Raw genomic sequence first — 17,022 nt, forward strand, 5'->3', positions numbered from 1 at the left:
TGGTACCTGCAGGAAATCTATGCTGCTGCCATGCTTTAACCTGTGATGTGGATGATCTCTGTCTGGGTTAGAGCACGGATACTATGTGCTCTAGTCTCTTGAGGTCTGACAGTCTCGTGGGGTGGGTATGTCCCCTCCTAGCACCTATGCTCATGGCCAGAGTCTTGAGCCCTCTTGCTTGCCTCCCTCAGCTCCTCCAGAGCCCAGCCTGCTTCTATATAATAAATAAATCTCCTCTCTTTTGCCTTGAAAGGAAAAGGGCTGAGGGCTTCCTAAAACCAATTGGGTAAATTGTTTATTGTGCAAATTTCAATAAGGGTTTTTAAAAGGAAGTGGTCTGTAAGCCCTGATAAACATTGTGTGGTAGATAGCAGTAGGAAAGGGTTGCGGTTCCATCTGAATGTATACACAGACCTGGGTCTCTCGTGGGTACGTGAGAACAATTAATTGTATATCATGTACTGCAAGGCTGGCTCCTGGGCTGTGGACTGCCATCTCCCAAAGCTGGTGGCCTTCTGGGATGGGGTCCTGGATTGGAAAGACCTGGGCAGCAAGGATTTGAGCTCCTGCTCATTAAGTGATACAGTTAGTGATGCTGATTGCTCCTTAACAGTGCAAAAAGAGAGTGAGCACTGAATGGGATATAAATACAGACGAACATCGAGCCCCAGTCTGAGCTGGGTCCTGTGTGCATTTGCTGCTCTATTGCTTGTAGCAGTCTCTCTCCTCACAGAGCTCTGCAGATTGGGAATCTTGGCTCACAATTTACAGATCCTGAAGACATTTTTGGTTTTTGCCTGGCCAAGGACTATTTACATAATTGTGTGTTTGAAGAATTGGGCTCCAAATAAAGACATGGTTTTAGCTCTAAACACACATTATCTTTCTTTAGAGCATTAAAAACTAGCACAAAGTATGTTTCTGACTCTATTAGCTTGAGTCAGTGTGTGTTTAGAGACTTAAAACTCAGTGGAGGAAAGATAGCTTGAGTGAAGTTACAGCAGCAAAAGTTCAGTATTAAAATTAAGTATAAAATGCATGTTACCTACCACAGATTGCATATTTTTTTGGTGCATGGCTCGAGCAGAATCACATTTGGAATATATATGAGAACCTCATAGGATGTTGATTTGTATTGGCTCTGAAGTCCTTTATGTTAATAGTTTCACTGTCATATTGAAAACTATACGTCATCTGTAGCACAGCTTTTTTCCCCAGTGCTGCTGAGAAATCCCTGGATACTGGTCAAGTTGTCTTGACAAAGAGAGAATATTTGGTGTGAGAAGATTGTGCTGGGGTAGCTTAAATAATGAAGTGCCTGCTGCTATGAACCCATGTTAAATAGCTGCCCTTCATCCTATGTGCAGCTCCACTCATCCTAGTGAAACAGTGTGGACAGTGTGAGTGGCGCTGTGCGGACTCGGCACCAGTTAGAGAAGGATGAAGGTGTGTCTGATGCAGCTGCAGAGGGTCATGGCGCGGATCACAATGAGGTCATAGGAAGCTCTGTAGTTTTTCTTGGTCCAGATGAGAGAAGTATTTGTTTAGGAGTGTCCTCCCCAGAGCTGAGTATCTGCAGAGTCAAAACACTTCACTTGCATTTCAGAGGTAGAGCTACAATTCTCCAGGGTAGGGGTGGGAGTGTCGCAATCAAAGCTCCTGCCCTCAGCATGATAGGAGAGGTGGAGGGGAAATGATTTTCCAAGTCACTCCTAGGATCTCTGTATTTTCATGTTAAAAAAGCGGGATTGATGGATCATGCTGCCAAAGTGTTGGCTGGAATAGAAACTCCTATCACTTTGCAGATGGGAGGTACTGGATGGCTGCACTAGCTCCTTTGGGGTATGAGTTTTTCTGCTTTCATTATTCAGAGTATTTTGAGGATGCATTTGTGCGTCAAGATACTTCAGTGCAGCTCCACAAAAGCAGTTGTGATTCAGAGACAGGGCAGTACACAAAGGCCCAGCCAATGCAGTGTGCAAATGTAGGTGTGAACATCCTCTTGTTCAAGGAGTTCAGGGGTCAGTTGGAAGAGTTGGGGAGGAGGTTTTGCTGTCACTAGTGTACTGGATTAAAACCAGGACCAAGAGACTGAACAGCTTATTGGGGAGCAAAGGGTATTATGGCAAAGCAGGGGATTCTGTGTGACCTGCATCCCAATGGAGCAACATGGCCATGAAGCAGCAGAATAAGAGCGATGTAGCACTGCCATCTCATGCCCCATTTGCTGAGCGCTGGCAGGATTACATCCTAACCCCAAAGGATGACTGCAAGTCCTGGACAACTGTTTGTTGTGGGGTTGCTACTGGAGTCTGTGGTATAAAGGAGTTTCTCAGGCATGTTGGTGAGTCATCTGATACAGGAGGAGTCTGCGACAGGAGCTACACGTTGCCCCCTGGCCCAGCAGCCGATCCTGGATGGTGCCTGCTATTTAAATCGACAGCAGAAGTGTCAATGTATCTGTGACATTTTTCAAAGATGGCTGAGGAGAGCAGGAGCTGACAAATGGTTCTTCCACTTCTCCCGGCTAATTTTGGATGAGCTGCATTTGCAAACAGGTGCTGACATGTCCACAGGTCCCCAGATTCCTCAGTGTGCCTCTGGGGTTTCCAGCACCCAAACCTCTGGAGAGCAGTGAGCTCAGGTGCATCGGTGTTCCAGCCTCTGCAGTGTGTGCAGGCATGTCACACGTCACCAGGCCTGGTTTTAAATGCCTCCTTGGTTGATCTCTCAGAAGGAAGCCAAGCACTTCCCCCCCCAGTTGTTCTGTTCTGCCCATGTCATTGGTGTAAACTGTGGGTTTTGTCAGATCTGGCCTTGTGCTTTATGTAAAGGTGCCAAATATACCCTGGAGCTGGAGCCAGCAGGGAATTGTGCTGGCTACGGATCACAGCAGAGCCTGCAATGACAGAAATGACCATTCTGGGCCCTGCTGTGTCTGCTAGTGGGAAGATGGATGTGGTGAAATGGCTTTTATCATCATGAGGCATGTCCGGGAGGAAGGAATCTTCTCATAGACTCAGTCTGTATGAAATCGGGACTCATTGGTCCTCATCAAGCGTTTACTGCCAGAAGCAAGGGAGCCAGCACACACTGAGGGGTGGGATGCCCCAGCAGATGAGGACTGCTTCAGCTCTGCACCAGGGTGCTGAAGCTTTGCCCCAGGATGGAGCAAAGTGCTGCTAAGGAACATCCAATTGCCCATTCAGACCTCCCCTGTTGCTGAGGTGCATGTGGAAGATGCTGTTTCTGAGAGCATGTTTATCTCTGAGGCATTTCCAAAGAAAACACTCAGTTTCCCCAGCTTTGTGCTGGCAGAACTTCTATGGAAAGGGAAAATGAAAAACAAACAAGGCTCCTTTTCAGAGAGCTCTGGTGCAAACCACAACGCTGTCCAGTGCTTCTCACAGCTCTGGGCTCGCAGAGGCAGTTGTTTCTGGTGGTGATCAAGCACCATTTACTGCAATTAAACCTTTCTTTTTCCTCACTAACTCTCTTAGAGTGCTTTTGGTGCCAGTCCCCTTGAGGGAAGGGGCAGTCAGGCCTATTGGATATCCCTGACCCTCAAAACGCTGATTGAGAATGAGCATTATCTCAGGGGAAGCACCCCCAGTGGTCTTGTTGAAGGGAGAGGCACAGCCAAAGCAAAGGCAGCTGACTTGGTTCAGAGCAGCATCCTGGAGGACCGCAGTGTGGTTAGGCTGTCCTAGAGACCCGTGGGCAAGCTGGCAGCCATTCTGTGCAAAGGAATAACATACATATTGAGTTATCTTTGAAAACTCACTGTGTTCTCAAGAAGTCTGATTATTTTTCAGCTTTCATAAGGATTCTCATGGACCCTTTTTATCTTTTATATTTAAAAAGTCCCTGTAGACCCACAGCAGCTTTACAGGTTGTCAGCCTGTTCCCATCAGGGTAAGGGCCCTGAGTGCTGTCTCTCTCATAGGAGCCGCCATCTGCCCTAGGCTCCTGATGCTCCCCTGTCTCATGTAGCAGGAATTCAGTCCCTGAGATAGGCACAGTGATGCTACCAGTGTAAATGGCAGGGAAAAAAATTATTCAGTGGCTTTTCTTTGCCCCTTCACATGGGCAAGCGGAGAAAGTGAAAGAAAACCCTTCACTGCACTTTGTATTCCCTTCATCTCTTCAATCACAGGTTGCTTGGAGAGGTGGTAGATGCCCCATCCCTGGAAAGATTCAAGGTCAGGTTGAATGGACCAACCTGATCTGATTGATGATGTCCCTGCTCATGGCAGGGGGTTTGGAACTAGACAACCTTTGAAGGTCTTTTCTAACCCAGACCATTCTGTGCTGCTGTGAAATGTCATTTGCACAATTAGACACTATGAGAAGGTTTATACTTGACAGCATGTGGTCTTGAAGTATGTCTGTTTGTCAGCCTGACTTCCTGCAATGTTTACCTCAACTGTACACAAATATTACTGGTTTAAGGCCAAAGATACAAACTCCTTTTTGATCATCTCTAGCTTCAAGTACAGATCTAAGTAGAAAAAGTTAAAGGTGAGGATGTCAATAGGAATTCAGAATTTAGGGGAAAAATACAGTGTCTTCGACTAGCTTGTTTTCCACTCTCCTTTGCTGGGTATTGATTGAAGGAGCCTGAAGAAAAGGAGTGGATTAAATCAACATGATACCAAGTAACAACACTGCAGAATGGAGAGCTCCTCAGAGCTGCTGCAGGCCAGAGCTGCCCTGGGAACTGTACAAGCCTAAGAAGTCAAAAGCACTGACCTGAATAAGAATGAGACCATTTTGGGCAGCTGAAATTTAATGTGGAGCCTGAATAAAAGGCCTTCCAGTTCACTGGGAGTACATGTGAATAACTTACTGTTTTTGGCTGAAATCGTGGTGTTAAGAGCAGGCAGCAGCATTACACAGCACGCTTTTCATTACTGGTGTCAATTTTGATACAGTCCCAGTGGGACTATAGAAAACTCTGCCCCATTATGTTTCAGAACAATAGGATCACTACAAAAGAAAGACATCAAGTGTGAGTGTGCCAAGCTAATTCCTTTCCAACTTCAGCTTGAGCACAAGCAGTCAGGAATGAACATCCTCAGATCTTGAGGTGAGCAGAATCAATACTCAGATCTGTGTAATGTGGCTTTCTATGGGCTTTCTTTATACCCTGTTTTGGCAAGGATGATGCATCAGTGTTCTGCTCTTCTGAAATGCCATTCCATGTGTGTGTTGGAGCCCTGCTATCATGTGAGCCCTGAACACCACCAGCATGTTAGAAGGGGTTGCTGTGGGCTATGATACTGAGCTGTGAGGACCTGTCTCCAGTAGCAGTTGCTGATATGAAGGTATAACTTCCATTTATGACAGTGTGCAGTTATAGCATATAGCTCCATGGACTGCTTTCTAGGATGGCACAGTTGTTGAGGAAGTGCTGATGTCTTACTGCCCTGACTTCCAATAACCATTGGGGTTTCACTGACTTAATGGTAAGCTTATGATTAAAAGTCAGACTCTTTTTCCTGTATCTATTTTCAGAATTAACAGTGAAGGAACAGGACACTACCAAAAGGCATTAAACATTTTGTAAACTGCGAGTTGATCACGAATAGCTTGCTGTTGCCAGGCTGTTAACTTGGGGTGAGCGACCAGGTGCAGTGAGTATTGCATTGGTCCCTCTTTTTGAGTGCCTTGGGAAAAGCACTTACAGTTTCAGTCAATAAAGTAACCAGTGGGGAATACAAGCCATCCTCATTTAACTATATCATGAGGGTAATAAATACATCAGAAGGGTAAGCACCAGGGAGGAAGAAGAGCTATTGAAACAGGACAATGTTGGCACAAGAACAAATGAGTCTAGGCTGGCTATAAATATACTTGGGGTGGCATTTGGGAGATCTCTGGCCATCAGAGAGAACTTCTTTCAGTTGAACTATGGGAAAGAAACTGATTACCCCCTACAGGATGAAGCTTACCAAGTATATATGAGCAATTACATGTCACAACTGCTGTCTGCGGTTCTGCAGATCTCTTCCTGATCTCTGCTCCTGTTTCAAAGGATAAAGGCAGATTTTCATCACTCTACTTCACTTAATCTTTGTAAAGGAGGACTTCCTGTGCAGTTCATTGAAACCATCAATTGCAGTTCCAGCTTTGGACAAAAGACTTCAGATTTCCAATTACTTTTTGAGTCTATTCAGAACAACTGAGAGCATCAGCCAAAGAGCAGTGTGACGAACCACTAGTAGAGCTAACTGGCATCATACTGCACTTTGCTGTTCCAGTGCTAAAACCAGCAAGTCATTGGAAACTGGAACTTGCAAGGAAAACCATGTCAGTAGATAATGAACTGCAGGGAGATGGTAGTAAATCTATCGTGTCTCATCTCTATAAAACAAGTGATTAAATCCTCAGCTTTATTCAGAGAGCTGCAAGTGTGGTTATAATCAGAGCTGGAATGCTTCTTCCATTGAGATGTGACTCCCGTGCATGTCTGTGACCTCCCGTCTGCCCTGTTGCACCAGGGCGACACAAGAATCTGCTGTGTCTGCTCACTCTTCTATGTCTTTTCTCCATCCTCAGTGTTTGCAGTAGCTTTTTCTCTCAGCATTGTCCAGTAGCAACTTTTCTCCCTAGGAAAAGGACAAAACTCAGTAAAAGTATCCCAGAAGTTCATGACTTGATATCTCTAGCTCCTTTCTCAAACACATCTTGTACTCCACAGCCTCCTAGTTCAGACCCAGGGGCAGGTCTACATCTCCATGTGAACCAACCACCTTTCCTCACTCTTTGCACCCCACAAATCACTTCCAGGCTTTTGGCAGACTAGTTGCTACAGGAGTCCCCCACTGTTTCCTATGTGCCTCACCCTGTCAGCCCAGTAACTGTTCCAGCATGTCTTGCACTTGATATTTCTCAAAAAAATGCCTTTGGGCTGAACTTTAGAAGAGGCCAGGGATTTGACAAAACTAGGGGAGGGGAAAAGTTTCCTACTTGCTGAAGCTGAGCCTCTGTGCAGGAAAATGCTGATTCAAACTAACAGGAAACTTTCACTGGAGTTCTTTGATCCAGAGTGGAATTTCTGGACAAAATTAAAGTTCACGTGAGGCAAATTCTTTTGTTTTCTTTCCTCAAGATGCTTGGCTCCTTTGAATCCTTTGTTGCATCTGAGAGGCACAACTGGTGTGCCTGTGGGTCACCCCTTCAACCTGCTCACAGCTGCTTTTTCCTCTTCTTGGGCTGGCAGTTCTCATACTTCTAGTGGGGATCAGCTTCCCTTAGTCCTAAATTAATCTTCATACTCGCCACTTCTGTAATCTCAGTTTTAGGAACTACCTGCTTTAAGAAGGATAAACAAATGGAGTGGAACAGAGCTTTATAGAAACTAAACCATCTGCTTCTGGTCCCTGTTTGTGAACTTTAAGACAAAACCATTGATTATGGACTTCCACCCCAAAAACCTGTTTGCTCCATCCTCAGTAACTGAGTTTTGTAGGATTTTAATTTCCCTCTCCTTATCCCAGTAACATACTTGAAATTGCTATTAAAACTGGGGATTTCTCTGAACTTTAGCAGCATAACTATGCCACCAGACAATCTATACTAATAAGCTCAGAAGTACACAACTGGAAACAAGCAGGTTTAAATTAAACAGCCTCAGCTACAGAGAACTGAATGTACAAGCCGTTGCAAGTCATTAGGAAAGCTGATGGATTACAAGATATTTTGGTATGCCTTTACAATCAGATATCCTCCTATGATATAACCTGGTTTTACTTCAACTCCTGCCTCTTTGTATAATTTCTTGTAATGATAAATTACCCAGCCTTGAGGATGTTTATAGTTCTCAGTTCACTGAGAGTGGAACAGATACCAGTGCTCACATCTTCCAGTTCTCTGAAGATGCTGTTACTGGCTGTGGGGAAACATAGTCTGGAAGTGACCCATGCTAATAAACATGTGTAGGAGCCCCTGAGATGGATTTCAATGGATTTTTTGTGGCCGGTTTCCCTTTCCTTCTCTCCTTTTCTTTTTTTCTTCCCCAAATCTACTGAAGGAATAAACTGAAAGGGACTGTATATGTTATAAGCCCACAAGGAAATGAGCCAAAAAGCGATAGGGTAAGTCTCTGAGTCACTAAAGTCAGTTCATACCCTGAAGGAGACTACAGCAAGACAAGCCAACATAAATATACACTATATTTGTCATATGTCTTTGTTACCCTGGGTGGCCTGCCATCGGTTAACAGGGTAAGGGGAGGAAAGTAGAATACATGAGTATTACAGGATCCTAATCCAGCTGGTTGGAATCCAGTTCTCATTAACCAACTCATTTATGTTCCTTCTCTGAACCAGAGTTTGATATTAGCCTGGTGTAAATCTAGAGAAATTACTACATGTTTTACTGAATTTAAGTCTCACAGCTATTGGAACTTGCCCCTTTTCTTCTTCTTGTATGTTCCTAATCCCCTAAGTAACAAATGGAGGTTTGCAGTCAAACAGGACTGCTTTGTCATAAGAAAAGCCATACTACAATACATGCAGATCTTACACAGCCAGTCTATTTTATGGGTTTTCAGACCTTGATCCCTGGGTAACCCATAAGGGAAGGCTTGCAACAGCTTTGGAGAAAGATGCATGATGCTGGAAGACATTAATGTATTGGCCACAAGTACAGAGAGTGTTATCTCTTAAGATGTAGAGCCAAATTCTGGTTTTCATTAAACTGGTGCAGATCTGGAGAGCACTGCTTGCAGTGCTGTCACTCAGGATCTGCTTAGTGTAATAAGAAACAGAATTGGTCCGAACATTAAACCACCAACGCACAGTTAAGCTCCATTGTTAATTTGGGTGTATGCAGGTGTAAACCTGATTTTTGCTTGGGGCAAGAATGAGGGCTGTATATTAGCTGCTCTGTGACCAAAATCAGTAAAAATACGATGAAACTAGTGCCAGAAGGGAGCAAAGCCTGGATCCACTGCTTGGGTGAGGGTTAACTCACCTTGTGAGTGCTGCTCGGGGAAGAGGTGCTTGAGAGACCCACGCAGGGCAGGGCTGGGAGCTGCAGTGTGCTGGGCACCTTTGGATGAGCTGGATTACCCCTGTGATGGGAGATGAAGGTGTCCTTTATCCTCTGTTGGAAACCTATGTTGACACCATGGTTTCATAGAATCACAGATTGGTTTGGGTTGGAAGGAACCTTAAAATGCATTTAGTTCCAACCCCCTGCCATGGACAGGGTCACCTTCTACTAAAGCAGGCTGCTCCAAGCCCTGTCCAACCTGGCCTTGAACACTGCCAGGGATGGGGCAGCCACAGCTTCTCTGGGCACCCTGTGCCAGCGCCTCAGCATCTTTCATGGAGAAAACTTTCTTCCTAGTATCTAATCTAAATCCTGCTTGAATCCTGGCAGGCCTGGGGAAGGCTGTTTTAATGAGCTCAGTAAAGGCACTGTATGAGTGCCTCATGCACAAGTTGCAGCGCTTGTTCCTCTTCCTCATCCTCCCAGGGGAGCACCGGTGCTTGCTGGCACTGCGTGGCTGGCTGCTGGCAGGAGCAAGGGGAAGCTCCACACTCACCCTGCTCTATCCTGTGGCTGTAAAAACAAACATGGGGGGGGGGGGGAACCCCCCAAAAACATCACTAACTTGTTTTGCTTGCCTATCACAAATCTAAAGACAATATTTTCTCATTCTTGGGCCTGTATGAATTTCTGACAGTACAATTGGAGGCCAGCGCCCCGAGTGTATTGTCTTGAGGAGCTTACCAAGGAAATCGAGACTTTGGTCAGCAATTGTAAATATCCTCCTGTAAGTGAGTTTGTTTGTTCTGCAGCGGGCTCCGGCGTCACGGGCTGTGGGACACCCTGGCACCAGGTTACTGGTGGGAAAGATCCGCTGCTCAGATAAGGATGGGAATAAACTCCACCCACAGAAATGCCACAGAAAAAACCCTGATTTATCCATTAATTGCTTTAAGGGGTGGTGAGTGCAAGTACAACAATGGGGTATTGACAATAATATGCCTCTTTGGCAGGAAAAGGGCTTTCCCCTTGCTCTGAGGCTTTAATGCGCTTGTTCTTGGAATTATTAAATGTTTGCAAATCCTGCACTGGCTCTGGGATGCAAAATTGAAAGACAAGGACCCAGCAAAGAAACTACATGTTGGAACAGCCATTTCCTGCTTGGGGTGAAGCTAAATGCACCTCTTGCTGTGAAATGCACCCAGTGTTGCAGGCTGGGAGTCTACTTGAGATGGAGTTTGGCACAAGGGATTTTTGGGGGGTTTTAAGGGTTCTTTTTGTGACCTGCTCCTTATTTGTAATTCCCAGTGTAGGAGGTGTCCCAGCTCCTCAGCAAGCACAAAGGAATGTTTGTGGGAGAACTGTTTACAAACCCCAGCTGTTTTCTGAAAGGCTGCACAGAAAGCTTAGCAGATCCTGGGTTTCAGAGAGCAGGAGCTGTGGAGAGAGCAGGTCTGCCTGATCCCCACTGGGGTGCAAGGGGAGGGAAGGAGCAGGCAGGGAGCTTGACCCTGCAGAGCCCTGAGACACAGCAACTGCTGCAGCTCAAATGAGAGCAAGTGTTAAAAAATTGCTTGAACCTCTTTGAAGTGTTTTGGGAGAGCTGGTCCCAGGTCACAGGGTTTTGCTCCCTATCTGTCCTCAGGCCAATGTGATGCTGTGCATTATCTGCCCACAGGAGCTGGTAAACTGAGGCACAGCTTATCATTGAGCTCTTGTCAAAGATGACAAAGATCCCAAAGGACTAGTATCCTCAGCAATGTCCAGTGTTTGGTTATAAATGACAGTCAGACAGTTAGGGTTCTTACTGCCAAAATCCATACTGAACCCTCCTCCTAGGGCATCCCCTGCAGGCAGTGCTGCTTGTGCTGATAGCGTGGGATTGCCTTGCCTGGGGGAGAAAAGGAGCTGGTTTCTGCGCTCTTCATTTTCATGCGCTTGTGAAAGATGTGAGTGTCACTGGGAAGGGTATGCCAGAGGCCACTACCAGACAGAAAGGAGCCACCTGGCCCTGCACAGCCAACCCACAGTAATGTGTGCCTCAGTTACACGTTTTCTTCCCAGAGCACAGTATAAACAGTGTCCACTCTGACAAATACCTTAATAAATCAAGCCCAGCTTCAGTGGATTTATTAGGGAGGAACTAGATATGGTACGCACACAAGAGATATCTCTGACTCTCAAGCCCCATCCTGCGTGCTGCTAGTGCCATGCCATCAAGTCCTCTGCTTGCTCAAGGCTGCTCAGGGTGCATGTACTCCCATGGGCAAGATTTCAGGGCTTTGCTTTAAGTCTGATCATGGCTTTTAAAGAGACTTTCTCTGTTTCAGTCTGTCAAGCAGATAGAAACCTTTTCAATACTCCAGAAGTTCCAGGCAATGGGTATCAGGCTACAGCTCAGTGTCAAGTCACACCGTTTCCACAACCAGGGCAAAAAGCCCATAGCCTCAAGAGATGCTCAGCTACTGGGAACTTAATTTCAGTATATGTTCTCTTGCTAATGAGTCAGAGGTTCAAGTCTGTTCTCTGTTACTCAGTATGAATCTAGAAAGCTCTCCATTAAATTAGTTTATGCTTTGAAAGTCAGTGGAGTTGTTCCAAATTTGCATTGACAAAATTGAAAGCAGAATAGGGCCCAGCAGCTCAGCTGACAGCAGTCAAATCAGGGCAACTTAACCTGATCAAACCAAAGAGACCCTGAACAAATGGCTGGTTGGTTTATGACCAACCTGGACCACTGTAAATGTTGTTTCTCCATCTGGTACGTAAGGTGCTTCAGTCCAGCAGTTTGTTTAAAGCCCTTGTGAAAGCCTTCAGTATGTTATGTATATCTGCAAACACTGATGGTAGCTATGGAACTGGAGTTGTGGTGAGGCCTCTGTAGCCATTACCATGGGTAAGACTGGCTGGTGGGCTTGTGCCATTGAGCACTGGGAGCAGGGTGACCTGTCTCAGCCCAGCGTGTAAATGTACAAACTCCTGAGCTCTTGAAACCTGCAGCATTCGAAGGAGCAGGCATAGGCGCAGGACTGGAGCCTGCTCTGCTCCCTTTAACACTGGTGGGAATTGCTCACCAACAGCAGGAAATAAATTATGCTGTAGATCTGATCTCATGGTGCTGACTGCTGTGCAGATAGCAGATATCCGAGGTTTGTAGGGAGAAGAGGCTGGGCACGTTGTATATCTTTTAAAATGCCTATGGTTTGAAAGACAGGGCTCTATTGTTTTGTGTTGTGGAGAGGCTGTTCCCTGGAGGATATCCTGTCTGAGACGACCCCGTGCCAGTCTGACCCATGTCTGTGGAGGGGCTGGATGGTCAGCATGGGAAGAAATGCCTTGTAAAAGCAGAGATTTGTTTGCAGGGATGAGGTGGGTGAGGGAAGTCTGAGATTTTGCACATTTAGATGGGGTTTTAGCAGTGTGCCTGCAGTCCTGCTCCTCGGGGCACCCCTGCAGGCTGCTGGCCACTAATGGTGTGCAAGGGTGTTTCTATATCAATGTTGATTTGCACTGTGTCCTCTGGGGATCATGGCCACAAAGGGAAGCACCCAACCACAGCAGTATGAGTGAGCCCCAGTTGGGGTCTCCGTGTCATTGTGCCATTTGGCAAGTGCTCTGGGAAAAGCAGCTTATTCCAATAAAACTCCCCTGCTCGAGGACTCGTGTGATATCCTAGCTCTGCCTTATTTAGTCTGCCCTGCTGGATATGAAAAGGAAAACGTATCATTTAATCTAAGTAACACACCAAGTTATTTTGTGTGTGGAATTCACCACAGTTTTGTTCCAGCAGTGATTTAAAGGACGTGCTCTGCTGTGAGCCAGTGTGGTCCTTGGAGGGACAGATCTGTGAGGAGCTGCCCTCAGAGAGAGCAGCTCATGAGGCTCTCAGCATGTTGGGCTCCTTGCCCATCCTCTAACTCGCCCCTTCGATGCCATGGTGCCAGTTGCACCAGCAGAGCTGTGCATGTGGGTATGCGGAGTGTTCCCAGTTTGGAGGGGATGGTCAGGAGGCTGGGATGGGAAGAAGCCCCAGGGATATGGCAGCAGCCAGTCTGTTCCCATCGGCTCTTTGTAAACACAGACAAATGCTTCTCGTGCATCTTTTTCCAGTGAAAAGTATAGATTTGGTGACATCAGGATGTTTTCTGAGCCTGTGTTGTGTTTGTTGAAGCTTTTGTTTAGATATTTAGGGTTTTCTCTAAAAGTTACTTCAAGATTCACAAAACTAAAGTGGTCCCCATTTTGAGACAGGGTGGTGGAAATGGCTTCAGCATTTCCTCCAATTGAAAAACCATTTAAAAAAGAAAAAAAAAAAATTAAACCCCCAGAATTTAAAATAAAATGTTTGGATTTGCTGAGCTATTTTTTTAACCAATCCAAAGTAAAATTTCAGTCTTGCTGCCTCCTCCAAGTGCAGGGGCAGCATCCTGCACTGACACATACCGGGACAGAGCCGACTGCTGCTGTTGGTCTCTGGTGATGCCTCTGGGAAGGCAGAGATAAGGGATGAACTCTTGCATTTGCCATTTAAGCCTCATTTTGTGAGTGCACATCACTCCGTCCTGGCCAGTGGCCGCAGAGCCACAGTCCACAGCAGTTCAGCTTGGTCCTGGGGGCAGCAATTTATCCAGCCCTTCCCTTGCTTTTCCAGTCAAGTCGGTCATCATAACTTGCCTGACCTTAGCTTGCTCCATTAGCTGGGTGCTGGTTCCGAGCAACGCCAGGGCAATTGGAGAGGATTTGTTGTATTAAGTTATAAATCACAGCCCTGAGCTGAACCGCCTCACCAGAACTTTCCTCACGGCTCTTTCGCTCTCCCATCCGGAAAAAACAGATGGTTGTCATCTTCCCCTGCATTGGCAGAAATGCATCACAAATCACACAGGGGGTGTGTGTAGAGAAGTCAGCCTTGCTCAGGTTTCAGGTTTTACAAGAATTGGCAAGAATTTGGATTACTCTTTATGTGGAAAAGGAAAAAAATCCCTTATTTGCTGCTGTTTGGCCCATGTGAGAGGAGAAGAGGCAGCTCCATGATCCTCCTGTTGGAGCAAGGATATTGCTTCTGCACAAGTTTTAAAAGAAACAGCTTGTTTCAGCACTTCATTTGGCCACAAGTTCCTTTGGAACTGGCTCGAGTCTGGCTTTTAATGAGCTGAGAAGGCTTGAGGTCTTCTGCACCCAGTCTTGATATTCACCAAAGTCCAGCTCTTTTTTGCTCTATACTTCCATGAGCAAACCAAGCTCCCGAAGGAAACCAAAGCTCCCACTGAGGAGTGTGTCCATGGCAGTGCAAAGCTACATGTCCCACGGGACAGCATCTGGGGATGGGCCCCTGCTGTGTGCTGTGGTCTGAGGAGCAATGGGACATCTGGAGCTCGTCTTCCTCCACCCAGCATGGCCACGGTACCACTATGCCTTAATTTTGGCGGGTGGATTCTGATGGGGTTGCTGCAAGTGCTGACTCATTTGGCAGCTGGACACAGCCCATGAGTCACTGTGAATCACATCCGTTACATCTCAGGGTGCATCATTGCTCTTAAAGTCTTTGATGTGAGCTATATGTATGATTCCTTGGAAACAGCTTCCCTTAATTAAATTTAAGGAAAAGCATCACTGGAGTTCAGAGCCCCAATTAGCAGGAAAAGCAAAGTCCAAACATAAGAATTTAAACCCATTTCTGGCAAGACACACTTGAGCTCTGCTTCATGCAGTCAGGAGTTTCTAAATGGCACTGAGTGTTGCAAATGACACAGTGAAGCTGATCACAAAAGTTGCCTCGATATAGCTTGGAGATGACCAGACGCAAGCAGTCAAGCTCAGCTTTTCCTCACGCTGCAGCTCAGCAGGGCAGGGCTGCCACAGGATATGGAAGTATGACTGGGAAGGGCACCTTCGTACCTGCTGTCTGCTCCAGAGGCCATAGAAAGCATTTGTCAAAATCCCAGTGCTTTCAGTTGACTTTTGCAAAGACTGCAGGAAAGCAAATCTTGTAATGGACTATTTCAGCAAGGTACTTAAGCACATACTTGAAGCTAGACAGCTTTTTAAGTGCCTTTATGAGCAGGAGCCAAGACAACCAGGAATACAGTAGATCTTTCTTCCCTGGCCTAAAATCAGCAGCAGCTTCATCATGTCTAATACAACAGCCATCTTCAAATCCCGTTTCTTCCTTCCCCTCCTGTGTGAGTCAGGGAGCTCAGTTTAGAGCCACCAAACTCACTGTAGTTGTCACTTCCACACTGGAGATGGTGGCACCATCCTGCCAGCCCAGCCAGAAAGTGGCCCTGTCACTACTCATCGTCCCAAAAACTTGCAACCCTACTTTTACCCATGCTATTGACCCACTCTTTCTTTTTCCCCCAGTTTATCTGAGTGCTTGAAGCTGTGGGATTCTGGCAGGGTTTTTGGACAAGCAGGGCTTGCAATGCCCCAGGCAGCACTGCCAACCACTGGGTTGGACCAGTCTGCACAGCTAGTGTGGGAGCCCAGTTAGAGCATGGTGCAGCTGATACCACAACCTGGCGAGAAAGGCCAGATTATTCTTTGTGGCTCCCCCTCTCTGTGTTTCGATAAACACCCAGTTCACTTTTTTCCTCCACTTTTTCCTTCGTTTATTCTTCTGGTTCAGCCCCAGCTGGAGTGGGAGAACTGGATAAAGCCTTTAGCGAGAGCCTGTGCCCTGGACAAGCTGCAGGGCTGCCAAGTGTTTCTCCTGAGCGTGCGTGCACTCATGAATACAAGGGAGTTACACTTCTCATCTGAATGAGAAAATGAGCTTCCTCTTAGATATTTTATTCTCAGTGATCAGTCTCATTAATAAGTGCACTTCTCCCTCTCAGGTGGAGTGCTCTTGACTGGGTGATTTTTGTTCTGGGAGCTGGTTTATTTTGCACAACAGCTGCGAGGAGTCACCAAAGGCTGTAAACCGAGCCATAAATCCAGCCTGCAGTCCTTTGTGCCCAGTTGTGAAAACACAAAACTAAATGATTACGCTGTCTGCTTCGCTGGCTCCACTTGCGTTCACTTGAGGCAATTTCTTTTTTGCAGCTGAGTTAAGCCATCCAGGGAGATGGTTGCTGCAAGAGGAGCTGTGTGTTAACTGGGATCAACACCTCTCTGAATAACCCATTGTGTGAGACCATGCCAGAGCTGATTTTCTGTAGAGGAGCTTCTCAGGAACAAAGCCTTTTCCCTGAGATAAGTGATTTTGCTCAGAAAGGGAAGGCAGAATTCCCTTTCAGCTTCTTGCCTGTGGGGTACAAATCCACACATAACAAGCACCTACGAGATGCGTCAGTCCTTTAACTGTCACTGGGGCGAAGGGCCAGTGGGAATGCTGTGTGTAGGAAGACAGGAGGTTGGAAAGCCTAGCTGATCCACGATCTGGACATCTTCCAGCATGGCTCTGGCCCACAGGGGTGGGCTAGGACTGGGAGCTGGAAGTGCGGTTTTAAGAAGAGACTAAAGAAGCTGCATGGCCCATGTTAGCTTTGGTGCATGATCTGGAGAACCCAGAGTCTTTCACCACTCCCGTCACAACAAATGAGCAAACAAACACACACACACAAAAGCACAGTATAAAGAGAAGTGTCTGGTGAGCAGGAAAAATGGAACAATTTATTGCCAGTAAATAAAGGAAAATAAAACCAAATGGGCTTAAGGGATACCAGGAAAACAACCCTCCACGTTCCTCTCACCGGAGAGACAGACACATTGTAGGGGCCTGAGGCGTATGATTCCTACCAGAACTGGTGTGGGTTGGGTGGCTGTCTCCTGGCTGGCTGTAAAAATCACTTCCAATGCATATGTCTGTGGGGACATGTGAATTATGGTAGGGAAGGCAGCCCGGCTGAGCTCACAGCCCTGATCCAAATGAAGATGTTGTTATTTCCTGCTCTGCTTGAATCCCTCTTGTTGCCACTGATAGAATACTCTTAACCGTTGATGCTCAGGTTGTATTTACTGTGAATCTGGGAACTCAGAGAGGCTCCTCTGCACACCATGGGGCCAAGAGGGGCCCAA

Source organism: Pezoporus flaviventris, unplaced genomic scaffold (assembly GCF_033815535.1).
Source record: "Pezoporus flaviventris isolate CSIRO_AGI_PZ_B2104156 unplaced genomic scaffold, CSIRO_AGI_Pfla_v1 ptg000020l, whole genome shotgun sequence".
In the NCBI taxonomy this organism is placed as follows: Eukaryota; Metazoa; Chordata; class Aves; order Psittaciformes; family Psittacidae; genus Pezoporus; species Pezoporus flaviventris.